This window comes from Gallinula chloropus, assembly GCF_964237585.1.
Source record: "Gallinula chloropus genome assembly, chromosome: 3".
NCBI lineage: Eukaryota > Metazoa > Chordata > Aves > Gruiformes > Rallidae > Gallinula > Gallinula chloropus.
Genome location: NC_140087.1, coordinates 93,703,106 through 93,720,003, shown reverse-complemented (window position 1 = coordinate 93,720,003; position 16,898 = coordinate 93,703,106).

Below are 16,898 nucleotides of genomic sequence, written 5' to 3'. Positions count from 1 at the left end.
CTACAACAAGCAGCAGATTATGTCCTATCAAAAACTCTTTCAGAAAAGAAGCATTTCTAGATGAACTAATGTAGCTTTACCTGAGTAAACAACAGTCAGATAATATGTACAGAAAGCAGAAACTTTTCAGCTACAGAGAAAAGACAGACTTCTCACAGTTACCAAGGAAGTATTTTCTACACCACCTAAATTATTGTTCATATTCTTGTTAGCCAAAATAATCATCTGTAATATAAAAATATTGTGTATACCTCTGTGGTATTTTGATGGTAAAAAAATCCAGTAAAGAACTGTATGAAAACAAATTAAAGGAAAACTTTAATTCAATAGCTGAAAAAAGATGGTAGAAGTCTAATAGTCTTGTGATGAGATGTCAGGTTTGTTGTATGAAGGGAGAGCAGTGGCTATCGTTGATCTTAAATTTAGCAAGGCTTTGACACTGTCTCCTATAGCATCTTCACAGACAAAATTAAATGTGAATTAGAAAAGTGAGCAATTATGTGGACTGAAAACTGGCTGAACCATGAGACTTAAAAGACAAACTTCAGTAGTAAGCCAGTCAGTAGTGATCTACCATTGTTTAAACGCTTCATTGATATCCTGGACCTGGACAGGGTGCACCTTCTGCAGTCTTGCAGAGGATACATAATCAGGAGAAGTGGTAGATATACCAGAGGGTGGTAATGCCATTCAGAGGGACCTCTGTAGAATGAAGAAACAGATCAACAGGATTATTATGGTAATCTCAGCAAGGAAATGCCAAGTTTTGCCTTTGAGGAAGCCTGCACACTGTGGGGAGGGAGGGCAAATTCAAAGAACTTCTATAGAACTTCCATACGTTCTGATGGATAGCGAAACACCAGCCAGCCAAGAGGACCAACAGTATCCCAAGGTGTAAGGAAGGTTGAGGGAGGTGAAATTTCCTCTCTCTTCAGCACTGCTAAGGCCCTGTAGAAGAAAAACATGCATGCACTAGAACAAGCTCAGAAAAAAGACACAAAGATGATGTGAGTTTGGAGCATCTGAAATATATGGAGAGATTGAGGCATTCGTATTTGTTTATCTTGGAGAAAAGAGTCATGAAGGGGGTACTTAACAAGTATAAACACCTGATGGGGGAAGTAAGGTATTCTGAACCAGATTCTTCTCAGTGGTACCAAAAGAACCTCATAAGCAGCAATGGACAGAAACTGAAATACAGAAAATTCGATTTAAACATAAGAACATATTTTTACTGTGAGGGTGGTTCAGCTCTGGAACAGGTTGCCCAAAGTTGTAGAGTCTCCATTCTTGGAGACAGTCAATATCTGACTGGACACAATCCTGAACAACCTGATCTTGGTGACCTAGCTTTGAGCAGGGAATTAGACTGGATCTCCAGAGATGCCACCCACCCTCAGTTTTGTGATTCAGCAATATGCTTAAACTATACCTTATATAAAACCAAAGCCAAACAAAACCAAGCCTTTGAGTGCTTTTTAGAAGTCTCCTTTTGTGTGACATTGAAATAAATCATAATTCTGAGGGTTCTGTTTGCTTTGAAGGATAGGGTCAAATGAGTTGAACCAAAGGGCTAGAGCTAAAGGACAAATTCTTTATAGTGATGATCAAGTTCATCAGGAATTAGGCCTCTTCTATTTTGCTTCAAACATAAAGAAAATACATTGTATGTCAAGCAACACAAAACTGGTCTTGTGCTGAGGAAGATTTACCAGAAGTATCAAGTTTTGCTGCAGGTAGTCATATTAATAATGTTGTAGACTGACTTTTAATCTACCAAAACTCATTAAAGAATATAAATAGTAGAATAAATCCTTAATGTCAACATATTTTTTATTTTAATCTTTCATAGGCAATGTGTGTGACTTTACTGATACTCTCAGCTTACCTAATGGAAAATCAGATATTTTTTTTGTACTGGCAATGACACTAGTTTATACACATCAGTTCAATATTAAAGAAGAATGCAACATAAAATTTGTCTGAGTAGCTCATTCTCTGCAATTTTAACTTAATTGACATTAAGTTGGAGTGCTTTCAATGTTACTCAAAATGTTTTTATTACACGAAAGGAACAAGCACTCTCTTATAACAGACTGAAAAAGTACACAAGCATTTTCATACCACTTTCAGGGAGTAAGACCTTTTGAAGTGGTGCCCTGTAGCTTGATTTTTGATGAAGGCATTGATAGTTGTGGTCCAGTATTGCCAGTGAAGATGAAAAAGCTTTAAAGATTCAACCTAATTAATTTTACACAAGTGAAGTATCTCACAGGCATGGAACTACATATATGGGAATGGTCTGTGTGGGAATGCAAGAACTGAATTGGTGACGCCTTAGTGCAACGACTTTTAAGAAAATCTATTAATATTACGCCACCACTGAAAAGATTGTCCTATAAACATAGCTTCTAGGTAAGATTAGAAACTAAAATATTTTAAATCTTTAACTGGAAAGAAACAAAAACTTACTTAGGAGAAAGATCTGAGTTACTGGACATTCAGATTTTTACAGTCTGGTTTTTGTCCTCTGGAATTGCTTGTATTTTGAGTATTTTCTCTCTCTTTCCATCTCCGTTCTCCATGTCCCTTCATTTCAGCCTTTCTCATGGTAATATCACAATATAATTTTATTTTGAGAATGTCCCTTAGTTGTTTCTCTATTTTCTACAATTTTGAATTTGTTGCTTATGGAAACTAAGCAAACCAAGCCCTCTCTTTGCAAGTAAGTTTGTATTATCTAATAAAACCAGTGACAAACATTCCTTTAGAGTTCTCTTTAAATAGAAGTTTGATCAACATAGAAGTCTGAAAAAGGTTACTTGCACCCAAGATTTCCAGATATTGCTCTAGAACACTGAGCATCAAACAGAAATTGAACCACAGTTTAAAAATTCAGAGGTTCATTCTTACAGTTGTGAAATGCTAGTTCTGTCTAACCATGTTTTTTACAACAAAGCCCAAGACTTAATTAAGAATAATCTCTCTTTTAGGCAGTTGGTGAACCCTTTACATTAAGATATTCTCATCTGAAATGAAAGAAGTATGTTCTATGTTCTTCTTGTCATACAAAAGTTAAGTAGTTAAATAAAACTTTAATATTAAATACATTTTTTGGACAATGCATTTTTTTTACACAACATCCTTGCCAGGAAATAGTGGCCCAACATTGCTAAATACGAAAAAAACTTCCAGTAATTACCCCTTGCACCCTCCAAGCCCCTCTACATGGACTCACATGTATATACACTCAAAGAAATGTAAAAAAGCTCCAAACAAACAAAAAAAACCCAAACCAAACCAACAAAAAACAACCAAACAAACAAACCCCAAACCTTAAAATCTGCATAACATAAGACAGACTTTTTAGGACCTTGCTTTAGCATTAATTATTATGTGTAAACACAGAAATAAGTGTAGAGAGTGGTAGGACATAAATGGTCCTAGAAAATACCATGGAAAAAGGAAAAGGGGAATTATAGACTTATTCAGTGCTAAGGATAGTGATATAAATGGTAGAGATGGAATGTACACACTTAAGTGAAGAGGCTAATGTAAAATAATATACTATTATTTTGACCAGGATGTTAAATCTTGCTTGTTAGATTTTGAATGAGTTAGTGCCATGCCTTGTACACAATAAAATTGTCCTTGCCAGAGCCTGTGTTCATTCTTTCTGTAAGAATTGCGATCTTCAGACAGCAAATGTACTGAACCAGGGGCAATCTGTGTTACCACTCTGACAGAAGGAACTATAGAATCCCAGAGAAACAGTGTTCATTAATGGAGCACACAAAAGTAGTACAGGGAATACAAGTCACAAATAAGCATTACAGCTGCTGTTCTTAAAAAAAACCCAAAAAGACAATTGTAAAAAGATGCCAGATGCCAGTGTCCTAATCTTACAGTAAAACCAATACTTCTGGTATATGGAAGCTCCTGTTAAGTACAACAAACACAGATACACTTTTAATATGGATGCAGAAATATAGAGTATTACCTCCACAGAATATTTACACTTTTATCCCTGAGGAGAAGTACAATATTTACTTGGTCAGAAGCAGAATTAGTTAAAAAGTAGCTTTCTTACAATAAACAAAGGTCAAAGAACTCCACCAAAATTATTCTAAGCTTTTTAGATCTGATTTTTTTTGTTGGTCTATATTCTATATCAATCACATCTGAATAAAGAGAATGAAAAATGAGTGTAACAAGCCCCTAAAATTAGACGTTTCACATTCCTTTGCCAAAATGACAGAGTAAATAATAAAGCAAACTTTTGTGCAAAGTACAATATTTAATATTCTATCTCTGGTCCTAAGGAATTATAAATATGGTGAATCTGAATCCCAACCCAAGTTTTCAAGAACTGTAGAGTTTTTGGGGGTTTTTTTCCCTAAGAAAAGGAAAATGGAACCTTCTTTTTTTTCTTTCCCTTTTATGATCATCTCTGCTTTGTGATAATGCTTTGATAAAGTAGCAGCTGACTCAGGCTACAGTTCAATTTTTCAACACTATTTGCAGCAGAAACAATTTAAGCATCTTTCCTGATCCCTCTCCAGCCATTTATTCCCATGTTCCTCTTGCAGTTCAGTGTTTCTTTGACTGAACCTGTGCAACATACTGGGAGACACGTATGGGACTATGACTCTAATCTAGGTCAGTGAAATGACAAGCACCACTGTCCACACACTTTTTTTTCGCAGTAGAAACAATGGTCTCAATATACTTTCTTCAGCCACAAAGCTATTTTGAGACATACACTTCCCCAGTCACTTCATCTCACTTTTTGCCACTGTGGATCACTGTGGTGGTTTAGCCCTGGCTGGAGGCCAGACGCCCACCAAAATCAGTCTATTACTCCCCTTCTTAGTTGGACAGGGGAGAAAATATATATTAAGAGGCTTAGGAGTCAAAATAAGGTCAGGGAGAGATCACTCTGTTGTCCACAGCATGGGCAAAACAGATGCAACACAGAGTGAAGAAGGAAAACTATCTAATTTATTACACTACACTAAAAAGAACAGTGAAAACCGGAATTGGTAGTGTGACCAGATCTCAAAACAAATGCAACCAGATCTTAAAACACTTTCCCCCCAACACTCCCATCTTAGAAGACTTTAGTCAGAATTTTGCTCCCTTCCCCCCCCCCCTCCCCCCTCATGCAGTACAAGGGGAGCAGGGACTGGGGAAAATGGGGTTCTTGGTAGCAACTTCCCCTCACCCCTCCATTTTAAGCAGACTTCCCCTTCGTCATGATTTTGCTCCCTTCTTCCCCCCCCACATTCGCAGTACAGGGGGGGCAGGGACTGGGAGATGGGGGCTTCGGTCAGTCCCTTGCCAGTTGTTTTCCTTCTCGGCTGGGGGTGGGGGCAGGGAGGGCATTCATTCCACACCATCCCCCTGCTGCACCATGGGGTCTCACCCATGGGAGACAGTCCTCCATGAACTTCTCCAACGTGAATCCTTTCCCACAGGGCTTTATCTCTTTATCACAGTGTCTTTCAGTCCCACTCCTCCACGGGATTCCAAGTCTCCCCCCAGCAAACCTGTTCCAGTGCAAGTATCTCTTTCCCATCTCTGTATCAATGATTCTCCTCATGGCTGCAAGTGCTGGCAGGGGCTTATTACAACGTAGGGTCACAGCATCTCCTCTATGTCTCCACCTGCTTCGTCCAGCGTGCAGCCCCTCCACAGGCTGCAGGTGGGGTCTCGGCCTTTTTCATGGGTTTCTCCATGGGCTGTAGGGGCACCTCCTCCCCTGCCCTTTCCTGGCCTTGGTGTCTGCACAGCTCATTACATCTTCTTGCTCCCTTCTCCGGTGGCAAAATGCAACTGCTTCCAGATTTTTTTCTCCTATATGTGATTCTCAGAGGCATTATGATTATCTCTAGCAGTGACTTTGGCCTTGAATTGTCTGAAGTTTACACCGAGACTGGCAGAAAACTGTAACTGCTGCTTACAAAAACATCTCAGCAGCACAGCCTTGCAAAACTGCAACAATCACCCTACTAGCTCAGAAACTGTGTTGTAATGAAAGATTTTGTTGTATTTTAATTTTACCTAGGCTGCTGGTTTATAGTACATTATTATAGACCAGTTATATCTATTCAAATAATATGCAGTGTGAAAACAAGTGATAAAGGATAAACAAGGGGAACAGAGAGTTGTTATGCCTCTTTTGTGAACAGAGAAAATTTATTTCACACTAAACCTTGGGGTGACCAGCTTAGTCTCAGCTTTCCCACAAGGAAAGAAGATTAAAAAAACCAAAAAACCAAAAAAAACCCAAAAAAACCCCAAACTTTTGTATTTTGAGGCTGTAATTTGATAACTAATGTATTGGGTTTGCATGACAAGGTTTTGGTAGCAGGGGGGTACAGGGGTGGCTGCCAAAAGAAGCTGCTAGAAACTTCCCCCATGTCCAATAGAGCCAGTGACAGCTGACTCTGAGACCAAGGATTAGCCCATTAGTGACAATGGTAGTGCCTCAGAGGGTATGCACATTGGAGCAGTCCGGTCCTGAAGGACTGCAAGGACCCACCCTTAGCTATTCATGAAGACCTGCAGCCTGTGGAAAGGACTCACATTGGAGAAGTTCTTTGAGGACTGTCTCCCAGAGAGTGAACCCATACTAGAGTAAAAGTGTGATGAGTCCTCTCCCTGAAGAAGAACGAGCAGCACAGACAACGTGATAACTCACCACAACCCCCACTCTCCATACCACTGTGTCACTGAGGGTAATGTGGTAGAGAAATCAGGATTGTACTTAAGCCTGGGAAGAAGAGAGGACTGAGGGGAAGGTACTTTAAGATTTAGGCTTTTTTCTAATTATCCTACTCTGATTTGATTAGCAATAAATTTAATTAATTTCCACAAGGCAAGTCTGTTTTGCCTGTGATGGTAATTGGTGAGTGATCTCTCCCTGTCCTTATCTCAACCCATGAGCCTTTCATAATAATTTTCTCTCTCGTGTCCAGAGAGGCTTTGGTGGGAACCTGGTATCCAGCCAAGGTCTAATCCACCACTGCTGATCAAGAAGAAATATTTATCAAAAGTAGATGGAAAAGCAATTTTTTTTTCCCTTACATCCAACACCACAATGTGACTGTGATCACAGAGTAAAGGACTAATTTTGCTCATTCTAATTTCTCTGTCTAGTTTAATGATTGGATAATTCCAGCTAACCTTCTGAGGTGTTGCACTAAATAATTAAACTACTCACTTTGATATAAGAATGACTGCTATATTAGCATTTTGACAAAATTTAAAGAAGTAAGAGTTATATTTCAATCTGAAAACATGGGTATTTAGTTTCAAAGGCTTAAGTTTGGTGATTATTACACATTGTAATCACCTCTGTTGGTATTTAATTGGAAAGATTATCCAGTATATAAAATTCTTAATTCTTATTTAAGGTTTAAAAGCCAAATTAAACTAAACCATGAATGTGATGGTAATATATTTTGAGAATAGAATCCTACTTATTTTGCATCAAGCATTTTTAATTCTGATTTCCAGATTTATCAACAGAAGAAAATTGCAATTGGATCTTCTTAAAAAATGTGTCAAAACTGGATAGGTAGAACTGTTTTATTAATTTAATAAATAAATATTACTGTTGTGCAAAGTCCCAAATGGCTTTAGCCTTAAAAGAAAACAAATACTGAGACTGTTTTTGACAGTATAAAAAATTTGTTAAATATTTTATAATTAATATTTCTAAAAAATCCAGATTAAAAACCAAGTATCAGCTCCATTAGAGTATCAGTATGTTGATGACACATTCAGCCTAAAGAAATTTCTATAAGAGAGCATCATAGCTAACATATCTCATGAAAAGAAAGGACTTCAGTATGGTAGATATATAGTAACAGTAATTTGTCTTTAAATAGTGATGTCTTCTCCCCTTTGAATATGACATCCTCTACCTACTGTTATGTTACAAATTTCAAAAGAAGCTGGGAAAAATGTATGTTGAGCCTAATACATCTGCCATTGAAAATGTTCAATAAGAATCTCCTAGTGAAGTGTTAAAGCAAGCTAAAATTCCTTGTATGTTGAGTGCAGTACAATTTCTTAATTACCCTGTTGGATCAGTTTGCATTTATTTATTTTCATTGGAATATTTAATTTTATAATTGAAACAATAAATAAGGGATCTAGCAATTCATTTAATTAGCGACTGAGACAACACTAATTTTACTTCACTCAAAATGAATTTTATTCAATACATGAATCAGATTATGAGAATCACAGAATCACACAAGGTTGGAAAAGACCTTTCAGATCATTGAGTCCAACCATTCCCGTCCTATGCTAAACTATATCTCTAAGTATCTCAGCTACCCATTTTTTAAACACATCCAGGGAAGGTGAATTAAGCACCTTCCTCCCTGGGCAGCCTGTTCCAGGCCCTGACAACTCTTTCAGTGAAGTATTTTTTCCTAACATTTAACCTGAACCTGCCCTGGTGCAGCTTTGTGACATTTCCCCTTGTCCTACCTCCTGTCACCTGGCTGAAGAGACCATTTCTCAGGTCTCTACAACCTCCTTTCAGGTAGTTGTGGGTGATGATAAAGTCTCCCTTCAGCCTCCTCTTCTCAAGGCTAAACAACCCCAGCTCCCTCAGCCTTTCCTTATACGATTTGCCCTACAGCCCCTTTACCAGCCTGGTTGCCCTTCTTTGAACATGCTCGAAGACCTTGATGTCCTTCTTGTAGTGAGAACATAGGAATAAGATTATAAGAATTTCTTGTAGCAATTGAATAGTCACCCAGTCAGGAAACAGTATCAAAGTATGTTTAGGCAATTCTAAAAAAATCTTTATAGTCCAAGAGAGTAAGATACTTTTAAAACAAATCTATTAGCAATTCATGTCTGAAAAATCTTTCCATTTGAAATGTCTTAGATATTTAAGAGATAGACAGTTGTTTACTTTCTTTACTCACCATTGTTTTACACTATATTTCTTTCTTTGTGGCTATACATCAGGGAGAAGGGCTCTCTGTGGGGTCATTTTACCAGAAGTGTAAAATGGTAGAAGAAATCCTTGCTTCTGGTAGAACTTTTTTCTAGGGTTTTTTGGTGGAATTTGTATTAGTCAGCTACACCCCATCTAGAATATGAAGAGCTGATTATTCATAAAGAAACTGTCTAGCACACAACTTTTTAGATTTTCCCCTTTTCCAGTTTGTCAAAATTAATTTGAATTCTGTCTCCAATGTAAATTTACAGATTTTGTGCTATCTAGAAATTTATTATTTCTTCTTATTCATGTCATTAGAGCAACAATTGAATGAAATCTGTAGTGGGAATATTTCCCTCTATTTTGACAGCTCGTGTCCACATGTGAGGCAAGACTCTTAGCTCCTAACAGCTTGAATTTGTTTGTTGTACTAAATGGTCCTGAGGTAAAAGGACAAGAATTCTGTATACTGAAGTAACTATCTTGACAGGTTAATAACTATTTCATAGGGTACTGGTTTACTTTTGGAATCAAACCCTTACTTTCATAAAATGCTTGTGTATTTTTGTGCTTTAAATATTTAAAATTTCACAGTTAACATTTTTTTTTTTTTTGGAAACACAAGTTGTGACTTCAAACCTTATCTTTCACATCCTAGGTAGCTATTAATTTATTTAAATTTCTAGCCCAAAGAGGGGGCTGTTTTTCCAGCTATGTTTAAAAAGAAAGTGAAGGCTACTTAGCTGAAAATCCAGTCATGTTGCTCTGTATTTGAGGAATGTCTTCTAGTTTGGTGATATCAGCATCATTTTCTTATTTGGCTGTAGTACCAGAGATTAGTCCTGGTCCATTATAATTTCTAGACAGGCAAAATCAAAGAATCCTATCAATTTGAATAGCCAATAGTCTAGTGGTGTAGACACCCGCATGCAATATTAGCAAGCCAGTTTCTAAGAAAACATTTATGACCTTTGGCATAGACATTCATAAGCTGGAACTGAGCTACTTTGGCCTGGATGCTCACAGGCTTGGCACACTATTTCACTCTAAATGTGAAGAAGGTAAGAACAAGTGTAGTTGCATTAGCCTAAACTAATATTTCAGCCATAGCACCACATAGCACCAAAATTATATTACCTCTAATTGAAACCTATTAATTAAACCTGGCTTCACATTTACTTAAATTGACCCAGTCAGGAATTTCTTCACTAAATAGTTGTGTCTTAAATGGCTCTCTAAAGGAGGAAAAAAACAAACAAACACTTGTTTTTTATTCTCCTGCCTTTTATTTTTGAAGTGTTTATTTCTGTTGTGAACCTGGACTGAAGAAACCTTTCCTTTCAAAACAATTTTTCAAAATCAACATATTTTTGTTAACGAAAAACATTTGTGAGTAGTTGGATTTTTCTGATGAAGAAAAATTCATTGGCATACTCATAAAAAGCATTGTTGAACCCTTTTTTCAGAAAGCACATAGTGTGAGGAAGGAAATGGGTTCACTGGGGAGATGCAAAACTACTTAAGGAAAAATAAATCCTACCATAAGAAACAAAGTGAATACAAAAATATGAAAACTTCTGAGTCAAGCTGATGGTGGTTGAGAGGATTATAGATTCAGTATTATATAATCAAGTATTTCACACAATTCCAAATCTCTGAATTGAGATATGTTTTTTCTCCCTTATGCTTTACCTTTCCTCAAACTAACATCCATTCCCCATTGATTTTATTGTTTGACCTGTATTTTATAGATTAAGAAATTCAAATGAAGACTAAATATACTTGTTGAAATGGTTTTCCTAAGCCCTCATACAGTACTGAAGGAATATTTAAATGGAGAATGAAGCTATACTGCTAATGATATTTTTAGATTACAGTTAGCATGTTCAAAGCAAAAACATCTTTAAAGAAATTAAACTCCACAAATTCAAAGAATATGATTTATTTATATGAGGTTTGGAGTAAAATATTTTCTGAAGAAAACATCCATCCTAAAATCACTGATTACCTTGCAAATACGTGATTAAAAACAGTGACCTTGTAAGGAGGATATTATTCTTATTTTTATATGGATACTGAGAAACAGAACATCAAAGAATGTGTTAACAGTTATATATAGGATATTGCCACATTGCACAAAGTGATTGAAATGGATTTGTAAAGTGAAACAGTTGATGCTGAGGTCCAAAAATCTACATTATACACATTTCAGAATTTCCTTTAGAACACTTCTGTCTTGGTTTTGTGCACTAAACATTCAACAGTAGTCAGAGTTAACAGGCTGCACTCATAGGGAATTTCTTAGTTTCTGTGAAAGAAAAGTGGTTCATTCTAAAATAACTCTTGGAAGTGTACAGTTGGAGGAATAAGGAAACAGGGATGACTGGAAACTTTTTTATAACAGCTCACTAAGATCTGACCTAAAATGTTCATGTAGGGGCATTGATGAGGGCAAGTAAGAGCTTAAAGTAGAATTTACTCCCAGATATTGATTCTTCTCTTTTCTTTAGAGAAAATTTTCTTCTGATTAAGCATGTTAATGCTTACTTCATGTATCTTTCTTGCTGTCTCAGCCTCAGTGTTCGTACTTTGAAGATTTCCTTTTTTGCTTTGTAGTAAACTCCACTTCAGTGGTTTGTTGTAAGGAGTACCTACAGTAACTTTCTGGGGCATCCTGTCACCCTCATACTACTATCTGGGTCAGCTGTATGTGGGACTGTGCTGCAATTTACATTTCAACCACAGAGCTAAGTTTTCACTCTTTGAAACTTGGTGTGAGGAAGATCGTTGATATGCACTTGAACCAGGTATGAAATTGAGTGTCAGGGCCCTGAGTGCATTGACCCAGCTTGGGGTGTTTGGCTGCAGGAGTCAACTCAGAGCCCATGTTATGGGGTGGAGCAGCACTGTCAAACTCTTACTGTGGTTATCCTGTGCATGGAGTAGTGAGCTTGCTGTACAATTTAGGTGTAAACTATAACAACAAAAACTCCACAAGGCTGAAAAAACATCTTTCTCAGATTTTAACTTTGAAAAGTTAGTTTTCCTTCATTGTTTTCTGTTGTTTCTTTGGTTTGCTTTGTGGTTGTTTGTTTTGTTTTTTGTTGGGTTTTTTTTTGGGGGGGGGAGTATTTTTGATAATCCTACAGATTTCTTTTTTGTTTTAAATACAATCAGCTGGGTTTTTTATTATTTTTATTTATTATATATTATTTTTTATGATTATTTTTATTTATGATTTTACTCACAGTTGTTTTCTTCTTTACAAATTTTTCTTCAGAAGAATAAATTCAATAAACCAACATCTCATGTTACTTGTTTTAAAATCTTTAAATTTATTAACTGTTGCAAAAAAAAAAATAATTAGGTATTCAAAATAAAAGGAGAAATGTGGACTGTGGATGTCTGACTCTCTTGCCCTTACAGAAAACACCAGGATTGCCAAAATCTCCCATGAAGACCAAGGCTTGTGATTGTGGGGCTATTTCCAGCTATCCGTAGAAAGCCTCATCAACTTCCTCTTGCTGATCAAGTGGCCTGTAGTAAACACCACCTACAACACTGTAACCCCTATTAGCCTGTGTCTTCTTATCCATAAAGTCTCAACCTGTTCTTCATCCATGCCTAGGATTCAAAAATCTTTCAAAAAAGATTACTTTCAAAACTTTTCTGCATTTATCTTATTTTGAATATCTGAGTAGGAACTGGAGAGATAATGCAATGTGAATATTCTGTTAACATTACCTAATGAAATAATGATTTCCCAGTAGCCAAAACAACATATTTGGGTGAAAAATAGACCAATCTTGCTCATGTGCATTAAAAGGAAGTGTAAAAAAAACCCCTAATAGTATGTTTTGGGGTTTTTTTTTGGGGGGGGGGGGGTGGTGGTGGTGGTGGTTGGGGGTCGTTTGGTGCTTTTTGGGGTTTTTTTCCTGAATTGGGAAGTGTAATGCAAATGCTAAAGAGATTAAACTGTTGAACTTGCCAATTCTGAAACATACTGCCAAGAGTAAAATTCTCCTCCAGGCAGAGGAATGTATCTCATGGGAGGAAGGTACTGTATGCCTTGCCTCAAATTCTAAAACATGCGTTTCTAATATGCTGCTGAAGGGTAAAATATGTCTCCCAGTAGAACATGACATGATTCTCCTCACTTTATTTTATGCTTCCAATCTAGTGCTTCATAGACTGTTCAGAATGGAGACATGTTGAAATTTATGGTTTCACTCACCTGTAATTGTAATAAACTAGCTGGGTGAAGAGATTCATCCAAGCATGAATAAATATGAAATATAAAAGAATCTTTGTAAGTAATAAATTATATAAACATACACGTGTTGACTTCACAATATTATGGGAATATACCTGTAACAAATGTATTGACTATTCTATAAGTGCACCGTAATATCACAATATTGCTGTTATCATAATTTGCCAGGGCTTTTTTCCACAGGATGAAAATGCCCATAGCACAGTGCCATATTGTTATCTTCTAGTTAAGAGGTCATTAATGGGCATCTGTTGTGGATTAATATTTCTGTAGGGAATAACTATCAAGGATAAATGCTAAAAGAAAAGCAACTTGATATTTCTGGACTTCTGATTAATGAAATGTAATCATACTCATGAGTTTCACAGACTGCTGAGAAAACAAAGTATTATGTGAAAACAGGCTCTTGAATTTAAGGTATCCTTAGCCTCTGTGGTGACTCTTGTTTTAGTATGACAGAAAATGCACACACTTAAAATTGAATTTCACATAAACAGCTTGATAAAACAAAAAGACTGGAAGGCTTTCATCTCATAATATTGCATATTAAAAACATAAAAAAACCTAAAGCTGGGAAAATTACTGTATCCAATGTTGCATAAAGGTAAAGGCAGGACAGGAATAACGTTCACTTCCATAATGTCTGGTATATTGTTGAATATTAGTGAATTGTATTACCTCTTCAAATGGTATTTGTTTATCACAAAATACTTATTAACCGCTAAATCAAATAAGGATTCCTGAGACCAGATCTGGGAATATACTTGCAGGTGGTGATGCTCACTGTCTATATTCTCTATATCTGTATATAGCATTGCTAGAATTAAAGTTTGTGTTTACATAGCCAAGCTTTTAATGGTGAAGCAATAACTTTTATTACACTAACTAACATAATTGGAAAAATAGTGGGGTTTCTTTGTAAATAAGCCCTTGTTGCTATAGGTTTTAATTTCAAAACAAATCATAAATTAAGAGCAATTGTTTCAGGTTTAATTTGATGAAGTGATCTATTTGGCAAATGAGAGATGAATACATAGCTCAAATTCCAGGAGCAAATACAGATTGATCAGCATTATCATCATTATTAGCATTCTTAATAAAGCTAATTGACCCAGCTTGCATCCTAGTTGCATTTATGCAGAAAACAAACCTTTTGTTTAGTTTCTTCCAGGACTCAAATTTTGCTGGAGATCTCTCTGAACACTACACTAACATATTCTAAATTTTAATAATACTTCTGGCACCTATGCATGTTTTGAGTTTGCCTTAAGAACAAAATATTTTTTTCCTGCTAAAAAATTCCCTTTAAGGTAGTTCCCATAAGACAAAATTTTGGATTCAGTGCCCTGATTTATATTCAGTATTATGTTTAATGCTTGAAATGTCAAATATGGTTAGAGAGAAGATATTTTTGTTGAATAAGAAAAGCAAAGAAAGATCACATGTCAACAAAACCTTTTCCTGGCACACCGCAGCAGCAAGTCACGAAGAAAATGTTTGCTTTGGCTAGTAAGGAAGGCTTCTGTAAGATATTCTTCTTGTTTCTGCACTTAAAATGCTTTAAAGTTATGTCTCAGTGATAAACCCTTAAAAAAAGATGAGTTAATCCTATTTTTTGTATGACAAAAATACATGTATTTTGTTTCTTATTCTCTCTTCCAATGTATATTTTCCACAGTTATTATAGAAAAAGGCAAAGCCATTCCAACACTCTAAATGTCCATTACATGTTATCAATCTCTTCTCTCTTTAGAATGATTTTGTTTGGTTGAAATATTAAAAATAGTTCTTTTATGAAATGACATATAATAATCAATGATCTGGAATGAATCAAAATACCAGGTGATCATTTTATGTTCAGTAACTCCCTTTAAAAGAAAAAGGAGAGATTCTTGGTGATTCTGATTCATGAAGAAAAATTAGTAGGCATAAATAGATAGCTAAAGTGCCATGTTCTACAATTTCTCAGGCATTGTTAAGCCTATCTTGCCTGCAGGAAATGGGTTTAACAGCATTCCTGATGTAACTAGAAAAAAAAAATATACTGGAACATATTCAGTGTATTTGTATTAAAGATGTTTATGAATGAAGTACTTAGATGCTCCATGAAATGTAAATCTTGCTCAGAAATTAATCCTTAGAAAAAAGAAAAAAAGTCACTGCACTGTGGAAATAATCTGCATATACATCTATAAATTTACACTTAGGTAGTTTGAAAGAAATCAGCATATTATCTTAAGAAAAAATAGACAGCTATCATAAAGCTGACATGGCTGATATGAAGAAAAAAATGTGTGCCTGGAAAAAAGATGGCTCAACTGTTGTTATCTCTGAAAATACAGCTTTTTGTTGTTGTTATTGCTGCCATGGTCATTATCCCTGTGAAGTAGTGGTCCCATAAAGGCCACCTGAGTAGATTAGATCTGTCTACAACTAATCCAAGTTATGTATTGCACTTTTAAAGAAATATTTGTTGTATATAAAAATTGCTGTGTGAACAGTCCAAGTCCTGTGTGTATGATCATTAAACTTGTCTTGTTTTGATGCTGTCATCTGAGTACATAATTCTGGTGGGATTCTAAATGTCAGGTTTCTTCATTAAGTGGCCTTGGTGTATGAATCAGCATCTATAGAGACAAAAAGCTGAAATATACTATAAAATTAATATTTCACTGCTGGAGGTACAGACCACAAAGGAGAAGCAGGTTTTCTGTTCATGAAGTTGATATTAGCTTGTATTAACTATTTACTGCAACATACTCCCACAAAAAATTATGCAGATTTTCCTCATTTATTGTAGTTATTGAACATATTGGATTAATTAATACATATTATAAGGGATATATTTTACCTTGCTGTGGAATGAGTACACAAGGAATATGAATGCAAAAGGAAGTGTCTTCTAAACAGCCAGAGTCATAGTAACAATCAAGTACAGTTTGTCATAGAATCACAGAATATCCTGAGTTGAAAGGCTCAAGATCATCGAGTCCAACTCCTGGCTCCACACAGGACCAGCCAAGTCAGAGCATGTGGCTTGGGTGCATAGTCCAGATGCTTCTTAAACTCGGTCAAACTCAGTGCTGTGACCATTTCCCTGGGGATCCTGTTCCAGTGCCCGACCACCTTCTCTGTAAAGAACCTCTTTCTAATATCCAGCCTAAACCGCCCCTGTTGCATCTTCATGTTGTTCCCTCAGGTTCTATCACTGGTCGCCAAAGAGAGGAGATCAGCGCCTGCCCCTTCACTCCTCCTGTGGCATCAGGAAGCCATAGACTGTGATGAGGTCTCCTTTTCTCCAGGCTTTATAAACTAAGGGACTTCAGTCTCTCCTCATAAGACTCCCTCCTCAGACCCTTCACCATCCTTATTGCACTTCTCTGGGACACTCTCTAATATTTCTATGTCCCTCTTACACTCTGGTGCCCAATACTGCACCCAGTACTCGAAGTGAGGCTGCACCGGTGCAGTGTATACCAAGTCAATCCCCTCCCTAGACTGCCTGGAAATACTATGCTTGATGTACCCCAGGATAAGGTTGGCCCTCCTGGCTTCCTGGGCACACTGATGGCTCATGTTTAACTTGCTGTCAACCAAGACCCCCAAATCGCTGTCAGCATGGCTGGCCTCCAGTGTCTGATCCATCAGTCTGTATGT